The sequence below is a fragment of the Lithobates pipiens genome, unplaced genomic scaffold (assembly GCF_037356315.1).
Source record: "Lithobates pipiens isolate NorthernLeopardFrog02 unplaced genomic scaffold, aLitPip1_a1.2 Scaffold_61, whole genome shotgun sequence".
Taxonomy (NCBI): Eukaryota; Metazoa; Chordata; class Amphibia; order Anura; family Ranidae; genus Lithobates; species Lithobates pipiens.
Window position 1 is genome coordinate 1,944,849 of NW_027507883.1, and position 23,495 is coordinate 1,968,343.

The following is a 23,495-nucleotide window of genomic DNA, read 5'->3' on the forward strand; positions in this document are numbered from 1 at the left end:
TTTCGCTGGGTATTGCATCGGCAATTTGGCCTCATCTGCCAATTCCATGAAGTTTCTATCAGGTGACCAGTTTTCAGGACCTACAAACACCTGTCAAGCTGTCCATTTTTGCGGCTTACCCTCTCTAACCATCAAGGGAGGAGAGTCAGGGATGTTTCTCTTTGGCACGGCTACCAGTTACCGGACAGGTTTTCGTGGTGTTTCAGACTTCCTGTCTCCTTCCCTTGGCAGTTCCCAGTTAGTGCTCTAGGCAGTTTCTCTCTTACTACTTACTCATCTATACCAATGAAGGGGATGTTGTAAGCTAGGGGTTTGTGGTCATATTTCGGTACCTTAGCCTTGGTGTCGGGCAAGTAAGTTGGCCTTCTCTGCTTCATTCCGTGGGTCTGCGCTTTCTCCATCCTCTCACTACAAACAGTTGTTCTCAAGCCCAGGTTACTTGCCAAACCAGGCTGGAATCCTAAACCCCCTTTTTTCTGGTTATTCATCTGGTTCCTGGGCAATGTTGGTAGGTCTTGCAGGGGGTCCTTTCTTTACATCAGGTTCATGGGGCGCTGGAGATCCTCCATGTTAGCAGCTACATACGTAACCCCCTTTTCCTGTAGTCAGCCGGGCACTCGCATTTTCCGGACTTAACGATTGTTGCGGGCCTTCTTTGTAGCTTTCACATCACACCTACTTTGTGCCCTTTTTGCCCTCTTTTAGGCATACTGTCCAGCCAGGCCAAGGCACACCTCAGGCCTTGGTAGTTGGGGTTATCGTATTTCCGTATGAAGACTCTGACTACAAGTTGGAAGGCTGGCCGCAGGCTAGCCTGAATTTGTAGGAGGAGTCTGAGGGCTTTAAATCCCTCCTCCTCCTCCATCAAAGCCTTCGTCTGCTCATTTCTGGGTTCCCACCCACCCGTTCCCCCATATTTTCATAATTTCATTTACATTCAATACATTCTTTCAGGGTATGCCCTCTTTTAGGCATACTGTCCAGCCAGGCCAAGGCCCACCTCAGGCCTTGGTAGTTGGGGTTATCGTATTTCCGTATGAAGACTCTGACTACAAATGATATTGAACGAATGGAAGACCTGACTGCCACAATGAGGGATAAAACGGAGGAGCATGGGAACAGATGGTTCTACTGGACCCAGTTTCGCTTTTCGGAAGAATACCTCCGCGAGACATAGTAAGCTCATGGTGATCGTTGGAGATCGCTGTTCCAAACGTTGGACAGCTGATGAGCTAGTGAGCCGAGGGCGTCTCTTGCTCCCTGGGAGGGGACCCCATCCTATCCACTCTACCCACGACACCCCCTTACCCCTTCTTTTCCTTTTCTGCCATTTCCTTCCCCAATCTTCTCTTTCCCCTTCTCCCTCTTTTCAGTTCTACTATTTCCCTTCTTAACTCAAAAAAGGGAAAAGAAAATGGTATGTTCCGACCCCATTTGACTACTACACAATACTCTTCCCCTATCTATGGATATCTAAACTCTTCGAGGGTAGCAGGGCTAGTATCAATAATATTTTAAGTGGTAGAGGATCCCAACGAGATGGAGCTTTAATCTCATCTTGATATGACCGCAAAGCTGTACACGTGCTATTCTCCTCGGACTTCTTACCATTGGCTCTGATATCCATGCAATATGATCGTTTGTTTGTAACTATTTGTATCACACATTCTGTGAAGTTGCCTTTGCATTGTATGTCGCATACTACTAAATAAAAAAAATAAAAAAAGAAGCCTATGGCACCTGGTATTCCCAGGCGGTCTCCCATCCAGGTACTAACCAGGCCTGACACTGTTTAGCATCCGAGATCAGACGAGATTGGGCGCTTTCAGGGTGATGGGGCTGTAGGTGTTCTCTTCGGGCACTCTCAACCCTCTTGACAAACACCAAGATGGTCACCTTGGGAAACAAGTGAAAAAAAAACCAGGTCAAGGCCAACAACATAAAAAGAAGCCTACAGCACCTAGTATTCCCAGGTGGTCTCTAATCCAGGTACTAGCAAGGCCCAACCCTGTTTAGCTTCTGAGATCAGAGGAGATCGGGTGCTTTCAGGTTTATGTGCCCATAGGCAATCTCTTTGGGCATTCTCAACCCTCTTGACAAATGCCAAGATAGTCACCTTGAGATACAAGCGAAAAAAAACAGGTCAATGTCAACAACATAAAAAGAAGAATACGGCACCTGGTATTCCAACGCCATCTCCCATCCAGGTACTAACTAGGCCCAACCCTTCTTAGCCTCAGAGAAGAGAAGAGATAGGGCTCTTTCAGGGTGATGCTGCTGTAAGCGATCTCTTTGGGCACTCTCAACCCTCTTGACAAATGCCAAGATGGTCACCTTGGGAAACAAGCAAAAAAAAAAAAACGAATCAACGCCAACAACATAAAAAGAAGCCTACAATACCTGGTATTCCCAGGTGGTCTCCCATCCAGGTACTAACCAGGCCCGACTCTTCTTAGCTTCCAAGATCAGACGAGATTGGGTGCTTTCAGAGTGATGTGGCCATAGGCAATCTCTACAGGCACTCTCAACCCTCTTGACAAACACCAAGATGGTCACTTTGGGAAACAAGCGAAAAAAAAACAGGTCAACGCCAACAACATAAAAAGAAGTCTATGACACCTGGTATTCCCAGGCGGTCTCCCATCCAGGTACTAACAAGGCCCGACTCTTCTTAGCCTCCAACATCAAACGAGATCGGGTGCTTTCAGGGTGATGTGCCCATAGGCAATCTCTTCAGGCACTTTCAACCCTCTTGACAAACGCCAAGATGGTCACCTTGGGAAACAAGCAAAAAAAATAAAAGTCGGAATCTAGAGACAATACGGCCCGAGTCCTCAATTTAATCCATGCGGCGCATGTACAGGGAAGGCCCTTGCTTATGTTGTCAACGGACGCGGAGAAGGCCTTTGACAGGGTGGCCTGGCACTTTATGCAGGCCACCCTGGAACATATAGGTCTTGGCCCCAACATGATGAGCTGGGTAATGTCGCTTTACTCCACGCCGTCGGCAGCGGTACGGGTGAACGAGTGATGCTCGGACTCTTTCCCCATCACTAATGGGACGAGGCAGGGGTGCCCTCTGTCTCCCCTAATTTTTATTCTGACACTGGAACCACTTATGTGTCACGTTCGGAATGACCCGAATATTACTGGCATAGCCAAACCCTCGGCACACCACAAACTAAACTTAAAACTAAAGCCTATGGCATCGAGAAATCCCAGGCGGTCTCCCATCCAGGTACTAACCAGGTCCCAACCCTGCTTAGCCTCTGAGATCAAATGCACGCTCAACACTCTTGACAAACGCCAAGATGGTCACCTTGGGAAACAAACAAAAAAAACAAGTCAACGCCAACAACATAAAAAGAAGCCTGCGGCATTTGGAAAACCCAGGCGGTCTCCCATCCAGGTACAAACCAGGCCCAACCCTGCTTAGCCTCTGAGACCAAACGAGATTGGGCGCTTTCATGGTGTTGTGCCCGTAGGCACAAAACATAGGCATGCACGAGGGAGCCCGTCACAACAGAAAAGGCATCACAGAATGGGATCTACCACCCCCCCTCCCATACCCCTAAAGTACATGCAGTCCCCGAACAAATGCATTTCTCCCTTTGGCAGATTGTCCTCTCCTTACCCCCTCTCCCCCGTCCACGCCCCGGGGGAAAAGGGGCAGGGAAGGGGGGAAAGGGGGAGTGGAAGGGGGGAAAGGGGGAGGTAAAGGAGGGAAGGGAAGGGTGGGAAAGGGGAGAGGGGACAAACATGCGGAAATGTCAAGTCCTTTAGCGCACTCCCACCAGCAAACACCCGGACCCCATAAATTTCAACTCCTCCCCTCCATGGTCACCACATCAAGATGAAAGAGGAGCAGCCCTGGTCGGTGCATGGAAAATCCGGCAGGCAAGGGGCTGGGGCCACCATCCCTCCATCCAACGGGAGACTTCACCCGAGCAGCAGTCCTGGGGCCCGCCAATTAGTGTCTCTCCTACATCGCCATCGGGGGCTGTGTAGAGCATCCAGAGGGAGGCTGGAACCGCCCAAACAGTAAGGGGTAAATCCTCCAGGGGGGTCCAGAGTCACCCTGGAGGGAAGCAGTGTCTCGTACCAATAGGCTCAATAAATAAGTCATCCAGGGTCCCCGAAAGCTGCAGAAGGCAATGTCGGCAAAGAGTAGGTGGGAGCCAGAGGGGGGACGAGGGGCGCAACCAGGGGGAGGGGACACATATGCGGGAATGTCAAGCCCTTCCAGTACAGCGCACTAGGTATCACTCAGACCCCCCAAAGTGCAACTCCCCCATCTAAGGTCAAGACTCCAGAAGGGAAGATGAGCCGCCCTGGTCTGTACATGAAAGAACCTGCTGCCAAGGGGTTGGGGCCATCATCCCTTCCTCCAATGGGAGATGCCACCGGCATGACAGCCCCGTGTCCTGTCAAGTGGTGCCCCTCTGACAATGTCGTTGTGGTATATGTGGAGCATCCAGGGAGAGGCAGGGACCACCCAAACAGTGAGGGCTAAAGCCTCCAAGGGGGACCGGTGTCAGACAGGAGGATAGCGGTGTCTTGTACAAGTTGGTTAATTAGACAAGTCATCCAGTGTGTTCCTGTGAGCATCGGAAGGAAAGGTCGGTAAGGATTATGAATGGGTGGGGGCCAGGGAGTGCATAAAACTGCCACCAGATGACCGGGGCAGAGAGGGCAAGGGGATGAAAGTCAGATCTGGTAGGTGGGGGCGGGGGTGAGGAGTGTCCCTTATATTACTCACGTTGGCCATACCTTGAAGCTGAGCGCTCTGCATACCCAGGACGTTCTTCTGTATAATCTAGCTTATCTGTATACATTAGCCTTTTGTACACATTAGCCGGTCCTCTGTATACACTAGTCTGTCTGTATACACTAGTGTATACAGATAGGCTAGATTATACAGAAGAATGTCCTGGGTATGCAGAGATGGAGGCTAGGGTATACAGAGAGAGAGGCTAAAGTATGCATACTTGCTAGTGTATACAGACGGACTAGTGTATACAGAAGACCGGCTAGTTTATATAGGGAGGCTAATGTGTGCAAAAGACAGGCTAGTGTATACAAATAGGCTAGATTATAGAGAAGAACATCTTGGGTATGCAGAGAGAGAGGCTGGTGTATGCAGACTTGCTAGTGTATACAGACGGACTAGTGTATACAGAGAGGCTTGGGTATACAGAGAGATAATGTATAAAGAGCAGCTAGTGTATACAAAAGACATCCAAGGGTATACAGAGAGACTTGTGTATGCAGAAGACCGGATAGTTTATACAGAGAGGCTAAAGTGTACAAAACACAGGCTAGTGTATATAGATAGGCTAGATTATACAGAAGACCGTCCTGGGTATGCAGAGATGGAGGCTAGGGTATACAGAGAGAGAGACTGTGTTATACCTGTTTTTTTCCCTTGTTTCCCAAGGTGACCATCTTGGCATTTGTCAAGAGGGTTGAGAGTGCACAAAGAAATTTCCTACGGGCACAACACCCTGAAAGCGCCCAATCTCGTTTCGTCTCAGAGGCTAAGCAGGGTTGGGCCTGGTTTGTACCTGGATGGGAGACCGCTTGGGTTTTCCAGAGCCGGTCATGTCCAGAACCCTGGGGTTCTTCTGGGTCCTGAAGGCTAGTAAGGAGACAAGGCATAGTCAAAAGGGAGGACGGGGGAAGAAGAGAGTGCAAAGACGGAGAGAGAGGTGGTGGGGGGATGGCGGTGGGGAAAAAAAGAATAATAAAGACAAAAAGGGAGGGGGGGGAATGCCACCCAGGGCAGACATGGCCTACGTAGGTAAACGTTAGATGTTCAGTTGTTTTCTGGGACAGAGGCACTGCTCACCTCCCGAATGTAGTCTCGAGTACCAGTAAAATACCTCCACAGCCTCCATGTAACACTAAATGCCTCTTCAGTGTTGTGAAGGGTGGCGGTCAATTCTTCCATCCGGAGAATATGATTGACTTTGGAATACCACAGCACCTTGGATGGGGGCTGAGGCTGCCTCCACAGTGCGGGAATGCAGGCCCAGGCGGAATTCAGGAGTTGCATCGTGAGGGTTTTTTTGTATTTTCGAACAGGCTGTTGGGTCAAGTGTAGAAGGCATGCTGCTGGGAACCCAAAAGTTCCTCAAGGCCGGGCATGCCCAGAAAAGGTGTCCCATGGTCCCCGTATCTGAATTTCACCTCCAACAAACATCCGGGATCGATCTATCCATTTTATTCAGAAGGTATGGGACCAGCGTGAGACTATCTTGAGTCCTGATTCTTGATATTGGTTTGCGATGGAAGCTTTATGTACTAAGGTCAGGATCTTCCCTATCTGTTGTGGGGTAATGCCTAAGTGCCTAATGTGATGCCTAAGTCCCTCTCCCATTTGTGGATAAATGGTGGGGGTCGACTCCTCCTCCTGACTACTCAATAGGTTGTACAGGAGGGAGAGGGTGTGTCGCACAGGTTCCCTTTTGTAACAGATGGATTCATAGGGCGTCAGGTCTCTAGGAGTGTAGGGGGCCCTTTGTATGGCCAGAAGAAAGTGATGAAGTTGATAAGCACTAAACAAGTCAAGCGGAGGGTCAGAAAGCTCGGCGACAGTTTGCGTGGTCGGGAGCCCTCCCGAGGGCCACACCTCTCCCAGACGCTGTTTCCCCACCACTGTCAACTGTCGCAGTTTCTTGTTGGTAAATCCCGGTGGGAAGTCTGGATTACCTATAACCGGAGTCATTGGTGATGGCAGGGGAGCAATGTGTGTGCAGCGGAACAACCTCCGCACAACAGCCAACGTAGCTCCCACTACGGGGTGACCTCTGAGGTCTTTTGGTAGGGAGGACAGGAGCCACGGGGAGGTCAATAGGGGAATGGATCCATCCTCAATCTCCATCTCCACCCACTGCTTGTGTGGGCCATTACAATGCCAATCAACGACTCTCGCTAGCAGAGTCACTCTGTAGTATTGTCTGAGATCTGGGAGACCCAGACCCCCCTTGTCCTTTGGTCTGGCAAGCAATTGCAAACGGGCTCTGGGCTGTTTGCGTGCCCAAATAAAGTCCCAGAGCAGCACCTGCAGTTGTCTGAAAAAAATTGGGGGTAACCGGATCGGTAATGTCTGGAACATGTATAAGATCCGCAGGAGGGCCGTCATTTTGAATGCATTACAGCGCCCGAACCAGGTCAGTGTTAAAGCATGCCAGTTTCCCAAATCAGATTTCAGTCTATCCAGGAGAGGGACAAAATTAAGCGGGTACAATTGCGCTAAATCCGCTGCGATGTCAACGCCCAGGTAACGTATAGATTTTTCAGCCCAGTAGAATGGAAAAGCGGAGCGGAGCCTCTTGGCCTCACCATCCGGGACCGATATATTCAATACAGCCAAGTTGGCGCAATTTATTTCATAGTTTGATAGGCTGCCGTATCACTGTAGAGACGCAAGTATATTGGGAAGCAAAATGTGTGGATTGGAGACGGAAAAAATTAGATCGTCAGCGTACGCCGCAATTTTGTGGTGTGCCGAGGGTTGGATATGCCAGTAATATTCGGGTCATTCCGAACGTGACACATAAGTGGTTCCAGTGTCAGAATAAAAATTAAGGGAGACAGAGGGCACCCCTGCCTCGTCCCATTAGTGATGGGGAAAGAGTCCGAGCACCACTCGTTCACCCGTACCGCTGCCGACGGCGTGGAGTAAAGCGACATTACCCAGCTCATCATGTTGGGGCCAAGACCTATATGTTCCAGGGTGGCCTGCATAAAGTGCCAGGCCACCCTGTCAAAGGCCTTCTCCGCGTCCGTTGACAACATAAGCAAGGGCCTTCCCTGTACATGCGCCGCATGGATTAAATTGAGGACTGGGGCCGTATTGTCTCTAGCTTCCGACTTATTTTTATTTTTTTGCTTGTTTCCCAGGGTGACCATCTTGGCGTTTGTCAAGAGGGTTGAAAGTGCCTGAAGAGATTGCCTACGGGCACATCACCCTGAAAGCACCCGATCTCGTTTGATAATGGAGGCTAAGAAGAGTCTGGCATTGTTAGTACCTGGATGGGAGACCGCCTGGGAATACCAGGTGTCGTAGACTTCTTTTTATGTTGTTGGCGTTTACCTGTTTTTTTTTTCGCTTGTTTCCCAAAGTGACCATCTTGGTGTTTGTCAAGAGGGTTGAGAGTGCCTGTAGAGATTGCCTATGGCCACATCACTCTGAAAGCACCCAATCTCGTCTGATCTTGGAGGCTAAGAAGAGTCGGGCCTGGTTAGTACCTGGATGGGAGACCACCTGGGAATACCAGTTATTGTAGGCTTCTTTTTATGTTGTTGGCGTTGATTCGTTTTTATTTTTTTCGCTTGTTTCCCAAGGTGACCATCTTGGTGTTTGTCAAGAGGGTTGAGAGTGCCTGAAGAGATTGCCTATGGCCACATCACTCTGAAAGCACCCAATCTCATCTGATCTTGGAGGCTAAGAAGAGTTGGGCCTGGTTAGTACCTGGATGGGAGACCACCAGGGAATACCAGTTATTGTAGGCTTCTTTTTATGTTGTTGGCGTTGATTCATTTTTTTTTTTCGCTTGTTTCCCAAGGTGACCATCTTGGCATTTGTCAAGAGGGTTGAGAGTGTCCAAAGAGATCGCTTACAGCAGCATCACCCTGAAAGAGCCATATCTCTTCTCTTCTCTGAGGCTAAGAAGGGTTGGGCCTAGTTAGTACCTGGATGGGAGATGGCGTTGGAATACCAGGTGCCGTATTCTTTTTATGTTGTTGACATTGACCTGTTTTTTTTTCGCTTGTATCTCAAGGTGACTATCTTGGCATTTGTCAAGAGGGTTGAGAATGCCCAAAGAGATTGCCTATGGGCACATTACCCTGAAAGCGCCCGATCTCCTCTGATCTCAGAAGCTAAACAGGGTTGGGCCTTGCTAGTACCTGGATTGGAGACCACCTGGGAATACTAGGTGTTGTAGGCTTCCTTTTATGTTGTTGGCCTTGACCTGTTTTTTTTTTCACTTGTTTCCCAAGGTGACCATCTTGGCGTTTGTCAAGAGGGTTGAAAGTGCCTGAAGAGATTGCCTACGGGCACATCACCCTGAAAGCACCCAATCTCGTTTGATGTTTGAGGCTAAGAAGACTCGGGCCTTGTTAGTACCTGGATGGGAGACCGCCTGAGAATACCAGGTGTCATAGACTTCTTTTTATTTTGTTGGCGTTGACCTGTTTTTTTTTCGCTTGTTTCCCAAAGTGACCATCTTGGTGTTTGTCAAGAGGGTTGAGAGTGCCTGAAGAGATTGCCTATGGCCACATCACTCTGAAAGCACCCAATCTCGTCTGATCTTGGAGGCTAAGAAGAGTCGGGCCTGGTTAGTACCTGGATGGGAGACCACCTGGGAATACCAGTTATTGTAGGCTTCTTTTTATGTTGTTGGCGTTGATTCGTTTTTTTTTTTGCTTGTTTCCCAAGGTGACCATCTTGGCATTTGTCAAGAGGGTTGAGAGTGCCCAAAGAGATCGCTTACAGCAGCATCACCCTGAAAGAGCCCTATCTCTTCTCTTCTCTGAGGCTAAGAAGGGTTGGGCCTAGTTAGTACCTGGATTGGAGACCGCCTGGGAATACCAGATGCCATAGGCTTCTTTTTTTATTTTTTTTATTTAGTAGTATGCGACATACAATGCAAAGGCAACTTCACAGAATGTGTGATACAAATAGTTACAAACAAACGATCATATTGCATGGATATCAGAGCCAATGGTAAGAAGTCTGAGGAGAATAGCACGTGTACAGCTTTGCGGTCATATCAAGATGAGATTAAAGCTCCATCTCGTTGGGATCCTCTACCACTTAAAATATTATTTATACTAGCCCTGCTACCCTCGAAGAGTTTAGATATCCATAGATAGGGGAAGAGTATTGTGTAGTAGTCAAATGGGGTCGGAACATACCATTTTCTTTTCCCTTTTTTGAGTTAAGAAGGGAAATAGTAGAACTGAAAGGAGGGAGAAGGGGAAAGAGAAGATTGGGGAAGGAAATGGCAGAAAAGGAAAAGAAGGGGTAAGGGGGTGTCGTGGGTAGAGTGGATAGGATGGGGTCCCCTCCCAGGGAGCAAGAGACGCCCTCGGCTCACCAGCTCATCAGCTGTCCAACGTTTGGAACAGCGATCTCCAACGATCACCATGAGCTTACTATGTCTCGCTGAGGTATTCTTCCGAAAAGCGAAACTGGGTCCAGTAGAACTATCTGTTCCCATGCTCCTCCGTTTTATCCCTCATTGTGGCAGTCAGGTCTTCAATATAATTTACCCTTGCGAACCACTGGGTCACCATTGGAGCAGATTGCTCTTTCCACTGACTTGGGATGCAGGCCCTAGCTGCATTGAGGAGATGTTTAAGTAAGGACTTATGATAACGCTTTCTCGACATAGGAGTTAGATTGAGAAGAACTGCTTCGGGATCATTGGCTAAGGAAATGTCTGTGAACTTGTGGATGAGTCTCAGGACAGGCTGCTAGAATGTTTGTAATTTAGGGCATTCCCAGAAAATGTGGAGAATGGTGCCAGCCTGTTGTCCACAATGACAGCAGCGGTCAGATTGACCGGGGAATATTTTGGCCAACACCACCGGTGTACGATACCAGGTACTAACCAGGCCTGACGCTGCTAAGCCTCTGAAATCAGACGAGATTGGGTGCTTTCAGGGTGATGTGGCTGTAAGCGTTCTCTTCAAGACACGCCCAACCCTATTAACAAACGCCAAGATGGTCGCCTTGAGAAACAAGCAAAAAAAACAGTTCAAAGCCAACAACATAAAAAGAAGCCTATGGAACCTGGTATTTCCAGGCGGTCTCCCATCCAGGTACTAACCAGGCCCAACACTGTTTAGCCTCTGAGATCAGATGAGATTGGGCGCTTTCAGGGTGATGGGGCCGTAGGTGATCTCTTTGGGCACTCGCAACCCTCTTGTTAAACGTCAAGATGGTCACCTTGGTACCTCTCAGAGAGGTTAGTGTATAGAGAGAGTCGAGTGTATACAGATAGGATAGTGCATATAGAGAGACTAGTGTATACAGAAGAAAGGCTTGGGTATACATCCAAGCTGACAGTGTATACAGAAGACTGGGTAGTGTATACAGAGAGTCTAGTGGGTACAGAAGACAGGCTGGTGTATTCTAGCTAGTTTTTACAGTCTAGTGTATACAGAAGACAGGCTGTGGTATACAGAGGGTTTAGTGTATTACAGAGATGCAGGGGTGTACAGAGAAGCTAGTATATATAGAAGACCACAGCATACAGAAGAAAGGCTAGTGAATACAGAATAAAGGCTGGCTTCTACGGAGAGGCTAGTGTATGCAGAACACTATCTAGGGTATATAGAGAGGCTAGATTATACAGAGAGGCTAGTGCATAGAGTGAAGCTATTGTATATAGAAGCCTGGTTAGTGTATACAGAGAAGCTAGTGTGTACAGAAGAAAGGCTAGACAGGCTATAAAGAGAGACAAGTTTTTACAGAAGACAGTTTGGGGTATACAGAGATGCTAGTTTATACAGAGAGACTAATGTATACAGAAGACAGGCTAGGGCATACAGAAGACAGAAGACGGGCTAGTGTATTCAGAACATAGGCTAGTGTATATCGAAGACAGGCTATTGTATGCAGAAGACCGGCTAGTGTAAACATGCTGGTGTATATAGAGAGGCTAGTGAATTTAGAGGGTAGGCTAAGTGATAACAGAAGACAATCTGGGCTATACAGAGACATTTCATCATTTCATCTAGCTCACATCTCTAATGGAGTTTGTCTCATTGCCATGTTATGCCTTTTCATTCTTATGTTAAATATAGATCACTACACGATTTTAATCATCCACATCAAGCATGCAATAAAACTATCATACATCAAAATAAACCATGTACTCTTTTGCTCTATTTTGCATATTTGTAATTCTCCACATCAACTGTCACATTGAGTATGTGACAGTCCCGACACACCATCCTGACTTATTTTTCTTTATTTCTTATTAGAAATAGAGAGTACTATCTCATAATCAGCTTAAATCTATTCACTTCGATGAGTTCTACCGCTAATTGTACGGTAATGCAAAATGTTCACAAAACCATCCATTTGCTACCAGACATGCTGCACATACTAAGAGTAATGTAACTCTCGCTCGCTAACGATGTAAACAGTTTTATTGCTTTTCTGACATTAACCGAGTATCTCTGACATTAACTGAGTATCTCTCTGCACTATGATCTTAATAATAATAATAATAATAGGATTGTGTAATGCAAAGATCAACTAGTCTAATATAAGCTTTCTCATTGGTACCGGCATATCCTTTAAATTTAGACTAACGCAACTATTTCTCGGCCATTTTCAAGCTAAGCTTTCAATCTCTTACCTTTGAACAAGCGATACTTTCTCCCTACAATATTAAGCCATTTAAATGTCCTATTGGTCGCCTATATTATACAACTCTCTGAAAAGCCTATATGTAGAGAATAAAACTAGTCTTACATCTTAATAAAACAGTTTTATTGCTCAACCAGTATCAGCTGTCATGACAAATAAACGTTTCCACTGTTTGACTCTATTTTCTGTATTACTTCTTTTTCTCCACCTCCACAGTTAAAACACAGTGACAAAACATTTCTTTTTACCGCAGCAAAATGTGAGAAAAGCAGTGTAAGCCGTCTTTCTGCCATATGCTTCACACTGCACATTAAGAGTAATGCAACCATCTCTCGCTACCTCTATGCAATAGGATTCTCTTTCTGACTCTATTTTGTGTATTACTTCTTCTCCACATTAACTGTCACACTGATAACCATTTGTAACACATTACACTTGCAACACATTTTTTAATAGCAGCAAAATGTGGGAAAAGCATTGATTGAGAAGTGGTTGCAGTAGCATTACATTAATAACACATAATGCAACTATTTTACATTCACATCATGCATACATCCTAATGTAAGCTGTCTATCACTATTAATGTTCATGGTTACTGATTCATTATGCCGATAACCAGTGGTAACGGAAAACAGTCAGTGTAAGCCGTCTTCGTGCGTAACAAAATTAATGGAACGATTTACACGTTGGAATTTTCAATCTACGTCAATTTACTCTTAAATACCCTTTAGCTGTTTAGCTCACACTTTGCTGTATGTAGCCGCGTTTACATGTAAGTAACCAATGGGGATTGACATTTCATGTCCATCTCACATCTCTAATGCAATTTGTCTCTTTGCCATGTCATACTTTGCCAGTTATTATACTTTCTCATCCGATAGAAACCTAGTTGTTGCTGATATTTCATAATTTCAGCAATCATCTCATCTAATTGCTAATCCGACATTCTGCCTTGGTATTACTTTGCAACGCTCTATTGAACAATGTAAAGGTAAGCTAGATATTTTGTGTATTTCCACTTAAACTCGACCAAAATTATACTGTCTCAATATTATTATTATTAATTTTGCTAAATTAGATTGTAGAGTTTGCTATGTCTAAATCCAGGTTACCTTAATACAAAACCATCTTATTGCTTCTTTACACGCGGCACATATTAAGAGTAATACAATGCTACCGATGTGAACAGTTTAATTGCTCTTCTCACATTTAGCTGGTATCTCTCTGCTATAGGAAACTGAATTTGTACCACAACGATCACTCATCTAATATCAGTCCACTCAGTGCTACCGGGATAACTTTTACATTTAGAGTAATGAAATGATTTCTCAGTCATTTTGGAGCTACTGCAACTAACGCTTCCGATCTCTTTTAAACTGCAATACTTAATCTCTGCAATATAAAGTAATATTTAGCTGCTTAGCTCACACTTTGCTGTATGTAGCCGCGTTAACTGTATTAATAGTTACATGTAAATAACCAATGGGGAATGACATTTCATGTCTATCTCACATCTCTAATGCAATTTGTCATACTTGCCAGTTATTATCAGGGGCGGATCCAGAGTCTAATTTCGGGAGGGGCACTGCTATAAAATATGTTTTTTGGGGGGCAATTTATATGGGAAATGGCTGGTATTGGCGCTTCAATCATTACGGCACCATGGTTGTTATGGTGTCAGGATGATTGAAGCGCATTATTTCTATTAATACATTGTAATATAAAATTAAATGGTTCAACTCACCATAATGCAGAATCAGTGGGAGCCCCAAGGATGTCACTTGCCATGTCGCCTGCCACCAAATGTGGATTGTCACTTGTCACCAAATGCGGATTGTTACTTGCCACGTCACCTGCCACACATTGCGGATTGTCACTTGCCACGTAGCCTGCCACACATTGCAGATTGCCACTTGCCATGTCACCTGCCATACATTGCGGATTGTCACTTGCCACGTCGCCTGCCACCAGATGCGGATTGCCACGTAGCCTGCCACACATTGCGGATTGCCACTTGCCACGTCACCTGCCACACATTGCGGATTGTCACTTGCCAAGTTGCCTGACCCACATTGCGGATTGCCACTTGCCACGTCACCTGCCACACATTGGGGATTGTCACTTGCCACGTCACCTGCCACACATTGCGGATTGTCACTTGCCACGTCACCTGCCACACATTGCGGATTGTCACTTGCCACGTCGCCTGCCACCAGATGCGGATTGCCACGTAGCCTGCCACACATTGCGGATTGCCACTTGCCACGTCACCTGCCACACATTGCGGATTGTCACTTGCCAAGTTGCCTGACCCACATTGCGGATTGCCACTTGCCACGTCACCTACCACACATTGGGGATTGTCACTTGCCACGTCACCTGCCACACATTGTGGATTGTCACTTGCCACGTTGCCTGCCACACATTGCGGATTGCCACTTGCCACGTCACCTGCCACACATTGCGGATTGTCACTTGCCACGTTGCCTGCCACACATTGCGGATTGCCACTTGCCACGTCACCTGCCACACATTGCGGATTGTCACTTGCCACGTTGCCTGCAACATATTGCGGATTGCCACGTAGCCTGCCACACATTGCGGATTGTCACTTGCCACGTCACCTGCCACACATTGCGGATTGTCACTTGCCACGTCAACTGCCACACATTACGGATTGTCACTTGCCACGTCACCTGCCACACATTGCGGATTGCCACTTGCCACGTAGTCTGCCACACATTGCGGATTGCCACTTGCCACGTAGCCTGCCACACATTGCGGATTGTCACCTACTGGTGGTCTTTTGTTGGGTTACAGAGTGAACATAGGCAGCAGAGAGATGATGCAATCTCTCTGCTGCACACAGCTTCCTACACAGTGAGGGCGGAACTGGAGGGATGCAGGGCAGTGAGAGATGATGTCATCTCCCTGCTCCCCTGCCTGCTGGCTTCCTGATTGGCCAGCAGCCCTCCTAAGCCGCCCAGCTGCCCCCCCCCCTCACCCGTCCACTCAGCGCGGGTACCCGCGGAACCGGCCGCGATTGGACCCGCGGAACCGGCCCGCGGGTACCCGCGGAACCGGCCGCGATTGGTGCCGCGGAACCGGCCGCGGGTACCCGCGGAACCGGCCGCGATTGGACCCGCGGAACCGGCCCGCGGGTACCCGCGGAACCGGCCGCGATTGGACCCGCGGAACCGGCCGTTCTGTCATCAGCTGGCGGTATTCTCGGAGGGGGCAATTGACCCGTTGCCCCCCCCCTGGATCCGCCCCTGGTTATTATACTTATTCATCCTTAACGACACTTAAGGATCCTGAAAAACGATAGAAACCTAGTCACGTCGTTGCTGATATTTCATGATTACAGAAATCATCTCATCTAATTGATATTCCGACATTCTGCTTTGGTATTACTTTGCAACGCTCTGTTGAACAATGTAAATGTAAGCTAGATATTTTGTGTATTTCCACTTAAACTCGACTTTTATATACTGTCTCAATATTATCCGTTCTAATTTTGCTAAATTAGATTGTAGAGTTTGCTATGTCTAAATCCAGGTTACCTACTGACCTTTATAGCGTATACTGCTAATTTTAGGGTAATACAAAACCATCTTATTGCTTCTTTGCACGCTGCACATATTAAGAGTAATGCAATGCTACCGTGAACAGTTTAATTGCTTGTCTCACATTTAGCTGGTATCTCTCTGCTATAGGAAACTGAATTTGTACTACAACGATCACTCATCTTTTACATTTGGAGTAATGAAATGATTTCTCAGTCATTTTGGAGCTACTGCAATCTAACGCTTCCGATCTCATTTCGACTGCAATACTTAATCTCTGCTATTGCAGAATATTTAGCTCACACTTTGCTGTACGTAGCCGTGGGGATTGGCATTTCATCTTTAATTCATATTCACATTTCTAATGCAGTTTGTCTTTTTGCCATGTCATCCTCTGTTAGTTATTATGCTTTCTCATCCTTGTGCTATATTTGGGGTATATTCACTACATGATTAAAGACACGTAATGAACCTGATTGATAAAAACCTACACACGTCGTTGCTGTTATTTCGTGTATTTCCACTTAAACCCAACCTGTATATACTGTCTCAATATTAATTTTAGAGTTATTTTGCTATATTTATTATTAGTATAAACAGATTACTATCTCTAAATCCTGGTAAACCAGCTCACACTAAACCATCTAATTTCTACCTTACACGCAGCACATATTAACATTTAGCCGGTATCTCTCTGCAATAGTAAACGAAATGTGTAGATCACTCATCTAATATCGTCTTTTCAGTGCTACCGGACAACTTTTAAATTTAGAGTAATGCAACGATTTCTCAGTTTTATGAAGCTACTGCAACTAACGCTTTGGATCTCTTTCCTGATAAATTACGCTCTGCAATATTAAGCCATGTAAATTATCCTATTGGTCTGCTAACAATGCTATATATAATAATACAAATCTTTCAAACGCAATATCGTCTCACTGCAATACTTACACTCTGCATAATATATATGAATAATGCGAATAATGATAATAATGCTAATAATAAAGTCGTCCAAAACTCGGCTATAAGTAGAGAATAAAACTATCTTACATCAAAATAAACCATGTACTGCCAAACCAGTAACGGCCAATTACTTAACGTCTATCAGTCAATGACTTAACAAAATAAACTTAGCACTGTTTTGCTCTATTTTGTAGTTCTCCACATTAACTGTCACATTGATATCACCACTAACAACACACCACTTTTTAACAGCACCAAAATATGAAAAAAGCACTTTACATGTTTCAGAAGTAGTTGCATTAGCAAAAAATAAAGTCCTGTCTTCTTTACACGCTAGCTTTTCTGTATACATTAATCTCTCTGTGTACACCAGCCACTCTATATAGACTAGCCTCTCTGTCTTCTGTATACACGTGCCCGTAATCTATATACACTAGCCTGCCTTCTTTTTACAATAGTCCCTCTCCCCCTGGGGTTGAGGTGCCCGGCCTCTTTTTCCCTTTACCTTTCCTTCCATTTGCCCTTCCTTTCTCCCCCTTAGTTCCCGCCATGCATTACCTACCCAAAACCTACCTTGGTTCAACTTTCTTTGCTTTTCTCTGACGTCCCCCTCCCCCTCCCCGAGGAGCGATGGCAGACTCAGTCAAGGTCACCTCTCTAAACGTTAAGGGACTGAAACACATTTTAAAAATACTAGCCTCCCCTTTCTATGGTCGAGATCCTTCCCTAAGGTCTACCACTCTGCTATCCCCTCCTCTAAGACCAAGGGAGTCTCCATTCTGATCTCTAGCAGGCTCCCCTGGGTTCTCCAGGATTTTCTGGTGGACCCTGAGGGCCGATGTCTTTTTCTTAGGGGCCACATTGGAGAGTGCCTTTTTACATTTGTCACTGTGTACGCTCCCAATGATCACCAAGACACGTTCCTCAGAACTACCCTGCACAGATTATGTGATTTTCGGGAGGGCCAGTTGATATTAGGTGGGGACTTTAATGTCCCCTTTCGCCATCGGTTGACACTTCTGCCTCTTGCTCCTCGCTCCTCATTTCCTCTAGAAATCGGATTACTAAGTGTTTACTGAATGACCAATTAGTTGATGTCTGGCGTCTGCAACACTCTGGGGAAAGGGACTACTCTTTTTGCTCTTCCCCTCACAAATCATACTTGAGGATAGACTTCTTCTTGATTCCACATGACCAACTGCACTTGGTGAGCTCTTCCTCCATCGGCCATATTACTTGGTCCGACCACGCTCCTGTAGCCCTTACCTACACCCTCTCTAGGAACCCCTCACCTAGGTCTCTATTCTGGCACCTTAATGAGAGCCTCCTCCAGATACCGGAAGTTTTAGCAGATGTGTACCAGGGAATTGGACCTTTATTTCCAAGAAAACTAAACGCAGGACTGTGACCCTGGGATAATTTGGGAGGCTCACAAGTCAGTACTCCGCAGGGTACTTATCAGGCACGGGGCGCGCATCAAACGAACATGGAAGGAACAGCTTGCTAATCTGTTTCGTGAACTTGCCTCTGTGGAAGCGAAACATAAACATGCCCCCTCACGGACCTTAGAGATTGAATTGGGGACACTCCGTACCCATATTGCTGACCTACTCCATTATAAAGCGAAAGCGGCACTCCAGTTTTGTTGTAAACTGACGTAGGAGTCAGGGGACAAATGCGGAAAAATCTTAGCCAGGTCGGTAAAGGAGTTGAAATCTGGCTCTTACATACCACAGTTGATAGATGAGAATGGCCAGAGGGCCTCTACCCCAACCCAAATAGCCGAAGTCTTTGAAAAATGTTACTCTGATCTCTACAACCTGCCCGATTCAGGGTCTGGACAGGACAATATAGACAGATATGTAACCGGTTCTGGTCTACCAACCCTCTCATCGGAATCACGGGAGTACTTGGAGGACCCGATCACACTGGAAGAAGTCCAGACGGCCGTGGGACCTCCGAAGGTGGGTAAGGCTCCGGGCCCTGACGGATATAATGGAGACCCATTTCCCTCCTAAATTCGGTCCTAAAACTATTCTCTAAAATCCTCGCAACGTGATTGGCACATCACTTGCAGTCCCTTATACATATTGACCAGTTAGGTTTTATTCCCACCAGGGAAGATAGGGACAACACCATTAAGGTGCTTACCCTGATCCATAAAGCAAATTCATCTGGGACCCCTTGTCTTTTCATGAGTACTGATGCCGAGAAGGCTTTTGATCGGGTCAAATGGACATTGATGTTCTCGGTCCTTCGCCATATAGGTCTGAGTGAACGGATGCTGGCATGGATAAGTAAGATATACTCATGCCCTTCAGCTCAAGTCAAAGCGAATGGGGTTCTCTCATCTCCCCTTGACATCGGGAATGGGACCAGACAAGGTTGCCCCCTGTCGCCCCTATTATTGGCACTGTCATTGGAACCCTTTCTCTCCACAATTCGACAAAACTCAGACATAACGGGACTCCAAATGGGTACTATTGAGTGCAAGATATCTGCCTACGCGGATGACATGCTGTTCTCGCTGACGAATCCCAGAGTTTCCTTGCCAAATCTCCTTCGGGAATTCCAGATATACGGGATACTTCTTGAAATCAAAGGCCATGGGGGTTACAGTCCCCCCGCAAACGTTAATAGACTTGCAGTCCAATTTTCGATTTAAATAGAGCCATACAGCCCTTAAGTACTTAGGTACTTACATTCCACCGGACATTGCGGGTACGTTTATGTTGAACTTCCCCCCACCCCTTGTCACTAAGATCCGCAGTTTTCTTCACGGGTGGCATTCTGGCCTCCATTCCTGGTTCAGGAGATGCAATCTCATTAAAATGAACATACTCCCTAAATTTACTTATCTTTTCCAAGCTCTCCCGATCCAGATTCCAGTCCCGTTTTTTAAGCAAGCTCAATCCTTGCTCACTCAATTTAACTGGGCCCACAAAAATACCAGACTTAAGCGGTCACAGCTGACATTGTCTAAACAACAGGGAGGGTTGGTTCTCCCTGACTTGCGACGCTACTACCTGGCCTCCCATCTGGGGCATGTATTGGACTGGAATCGAAACAAACTTTCTAAGCTCACTCCCGAATTCCGCTAAGAAGCGCCATGTGGTGCTATAAGTATTTACCCACAGAATTTATGTCACATCCCACTATAGGGGCTTAGTTGAAAGTCAGTCACCTGATCGCTACCCAAAACACACTCACGTCTTTGACTATTCCCTATACGTGGCCATCCAACCTTTGAACTGGGGACCCACTTAGAAATTCCAACCTAGACAATGCGTATAAATTCGTCATTGATGGAAAATGGCCTTCTTTCTCAACCCTAACAGATCCGACAGGGCTTTTCCAACTGCCTTTTTGGAGAGCGGCGCAACGACATAATTTTCTCCATTCCATCCCCAATCCTCAAACGTTCGCCCGCCCTCAGACGGAGTTTGAGACTCTATGCAGGAGCGAAGGCCCTTTGGCCCACATTCTCTCTCAAACAGATTACCCACACTTAACCTGTCTGTCCAACTGGGAAAAGGACCTTAATTGCTCATTTTCCCCAGCACAGAGACAACGCATTATCACTTTGGCTCTCAAAATGTCGCTGTGCACGAAGATACAGGAGACGAATTTTAAACTTCTCACCAGGTGGTATTTGACACCATCAAAGCTGCAGAAATGTTTCCCCTCTTCCTCGAACATATGCTGGAGGTGTGGAGAAGAAGAGGGCACGTTGCTGCACATTTTTTGGTCCTGCCCCAGCTTGGTGGACTTCTGGACAGAGATCCGATGCATAACACAAAAATTCACAGACTTCTCCATCCAGGAAGAGGCTGCATTCTTTCTCTTGCACCATTCACAGATTCCCATTAAGAAGTACAAAAAAATCAATTTTACGGCATGTGATAAATGCGGCGAAATCCTGCATCCCTCTCTATTGGAAAAAATGTTCCCCCCCTTTCAATACTCACTGGCTTAGGAAAATAGAGGACATTAAAAAAAATGGAGGACTTGATCCTCACATCACAAGGTAAAAAAGAATTTTTTAAACAAACCTGAGACATCTGGAATACCTTTATATTCTCGCTGGAAGGATGTCGCCTGCTATCGCCTTAGTGCTCTGAGCTTTCCTTGACTGGCCCCTTGGACAGTGGCTGCCATCGTGTCTCGTCCCCTCTTCTCCTTTCCTGATCTTTCAACCCTTCTCTTTTCTGCCTTCCTCCCCTATCTCTCACCCCCTCCACCCCCTCTCTCTTTTGGAAAAAGTGGAAAATTGGGAATGACGGCCCCACACCCCCCTCTGGATGGATTATGCCGGAGGGACCTGGGGTTTGTGTGACCCTGGATCTTGGTACAGTACTTTATCCGTGCCTCGAATCATTGTGATTGATGGAAGGCAGACTCACAGTTGCGAATATACCTGTATCAAGTATTGTTCAGCTGCTTTTTGCTCTGTATTTCTCTGTTGCATTATGTACTCGGGGGAACGTCTTCCCCTATTTGGAGAAAATATTATATTTGAAAAAAAAAAGAAGCCTACGACACCTGGTATTCCCAGGCGGTCTCCCATCCAGGCATTAACCAGGCCCGACCCTGCTTAGCCTCCAAGATCAGACAAGATGGAACAGATTCAGGGTGATGTGGCCGTAGCCAATATCTTCAGGCACTCTCAACTCTCTTGACAAACACCAAGATGGTCACCTTGGAAACAAGCGGAAAAAAATAGGTCAACGGCAACAACATAAAAAGAAGCCTACGGCATCTGGAAATCCCAGGCAGTCTCCCATCCAGGAACTAAACTGGTCCCAACCCTGCTTAGCCTCTGAGATCAGATGAGATTGGGCTCTTTCAGGGTGGTGTGGCCGTAGGAGATTTCTTCAGGCACTCTCAACCTTGACTAACGCCAATATGGTTACCTTGGGAAACAAACAAGAAAATCAAGTCAACGCCAACAACATGAGAAGAAGTCTACAGCACCTAGTATTCCCAGGTGGTCTCCCATCCAGGTATTAACAAGGCCCGACCCTGTTTAGTCTCTGAGATCAGACAAGATCTGGTGCTTTCAGGGTTATGTGGCCATAGGCGAGCTCTTCAGGCACTCTCAACCCTCTTGACAAACACCAAGATGGTCACCTTGGTAAACAAACAAAAAAAAAACAAGTCAACGCCAACAACATAAAAAGAAGCCTTCAGCACCTAGTATTCCCAGATGGTCTCCCATCCAGGTATTAACAAGGCCTGACCCTGTTTAGTCTCTGTGATCAGACGAGATCTGGTCCTTTCAGGGTTATGTGGCCATAGGCGAGCTCTTCAGGCACTCTCAACCCTCTTGACAAATGCCAAGATAGTCACCTTGGGAAACAAGCAAAAAAAAAAAAAACAGGTCAATGTCAACAACATAAAAAGAAGACTACGGCACCTGGTATTCCAAAGCCATCTCCCATCCAGGGACTAACTAGGCCCAACCCTTCTTAGCCTCAGAGATGAGAAGAGATAGGGCTCTTTCAGGGTGATGCTGCTGTAAGCGAACTCTTTGGGCACTCTCAACCCTCTTGACAAATGCCAAGATGGTCACCTTGGGAAACAAGCGAAAAAAAAAAAAATGAATCAACGCCAACAACATAAAAAGACACGGAGAAGGCCTTTGACAGGGTGGCCTGGCACTTTATGCAGGCTACCCTGGAACATATAGGTCTTGGCCCCAACATGATGAGCTGGGTAATGTCGCTTTACTCCACGCCGTCGGCAGCGGTACGGGTGAACGAGTGGTGCTCGGACTCTTTCCCCATCACTAATGTGACGAGGCAGGGGTGCCCTCTGTCTCCCCTAATTTTTATTCTGACACTGGAACCACTTATGTGTCACGTTCGGAATGACCCGAATATTACTGGCATATCCAAACCCTCGGCACACCACAAAATTGCGGCGTACGCTGACGATCTAATTTTTTTCGTCTCCAATCCACACATTTCGCTTCCCAATATACTCGCGGCTCTCCGGCGATACGGCAGCCTATCAAACTATAAAATCAATTGCACCGTCGACTGTATTGAATATATCGGTCCCGGATGGTGAGGCCAAGAGGCTACGCTCCGCTTTTCCATTCTACTGAGCTGAAAAATCTATACGTTACCTGGGCGTTGACATCGCAGCGGATTTGGTGCAATTGTACCCGCTTAATTTTGTCCCTCTCCTGAATAGACTGAAATCTGATTTGGGAAACTGGCATGCTTTAACACTGACCTGGTTCGGGCGCTGTAATGCATTCAAAATGACGGCCCTCCCGCGGATCTTATACTTGTTCCAGACATTACCGATCCGGTTACCCCCAATTTTTTTCAGACAACTGCAGGTGCTGCTCCGGGACTTTATTTGGGCGCGCAAACTGCCCAGAGCCCGTTTGCAATTGCTTGCCAGACCAAAGGACAAGGGGGGTCTGGGTCTCCCAGATCTGTGACAATACTACAGAGCGACTCTGCTATCGAGAGTCGTTGATTGGCATTGTAATGGCCCACACAAGCAGTGGGTGGAGATGGAGATTGAGGATGGATCCATTCCCCTATTGACCTCCCCGTGGC

At 46.6% G+C, this 23,495-nt stretch overlaps 1 non-coding gene and 9 pseudogenes across 1 annotated transcript; 4 read left to right on the top strand and 6 right to left on the bottom strand.

Moving 5' to 3' along the window:
- Positions 1 to 1,728: 1,728 nt before the first annotated feature.
- LOC143958638 (5S ribosomal RNA) lies at positions 1,729 to 1,847 on the bottom strand (annotated as a pseudogene).
- Positions 1,848 to 1,948: 101 nt separating this feature from the next.
- On the bottom strand, positions 1,949 to 2,067 carry LOC143958841 (5S ribosomal RNA; annotated as a pseudogene).
- Positions 2,068 to 2,388: 321 nt separating this feature from the next.
- On the bottom strand, positions 2,389 to 2,507 carry LOC143958291 (5S ribosomal RNA). Its single transcript, XR_013270125.1, has one exon. It is a non-coding gene; the product is annotated as a 5S ribosomal RNA (ribosomal RNA).
- Positions 2,508 to 2,607: 100 nt separating this feature from the next.
- LOC143958777 (5S ribosomal RNA) lies at positions 2,608 to 2,726 on the bottom strand (annotated as a pseudogene).
- A 5,449-nt stretch (positions 2,727 to 8,175) lies between these two features.
- LOC143958692 (5S ribosomal RNA) lies at positions 8,176 to 8,294 on the top strand (annotated as a pseudogene).
- Positions 8,295 to 8,398: 104 nt separating this feature from the next.
- On the top strand, positions 8,399 to 8,517 carry LOC143958728 (5S ribosomal RNA; annotated as a pseudogene).
- A 318-nt stretch (positions 8,518 to 8,835) lies between these two features.
- On the top strand, positions 8,836 to 8,954 carry LOC143958515 (5S ribosomal RNA; annotated as a pseudogene).
- A 320-nt stretch (positions 8,955 to 9,274) lies between these two features.
- LOC143958704 (5S ribosomal RNA) lies at positions 9,275 to 9,393 on the top strand (annotated as a pseudogene).
- A 1,399-nt stretch (positions 9,394 to 10,792) lies between these two features.
- On the bottom strand, positions 10,793 to 10,911 carry LOC143958738 (5S ribosomal RNA; annotated as a pseudogene).
- Positions 10,912 to 21,882: 10,971 nt separating this feature from the next.
- Positions 21,883 to 22,001, bottom strand: LOC143958762 (5S ribosomal RNA; annotated as a pseudogene).
- Between the last annotated feature and the right edge of the window lie 1,494 nt (positions 22,002 to 23,495).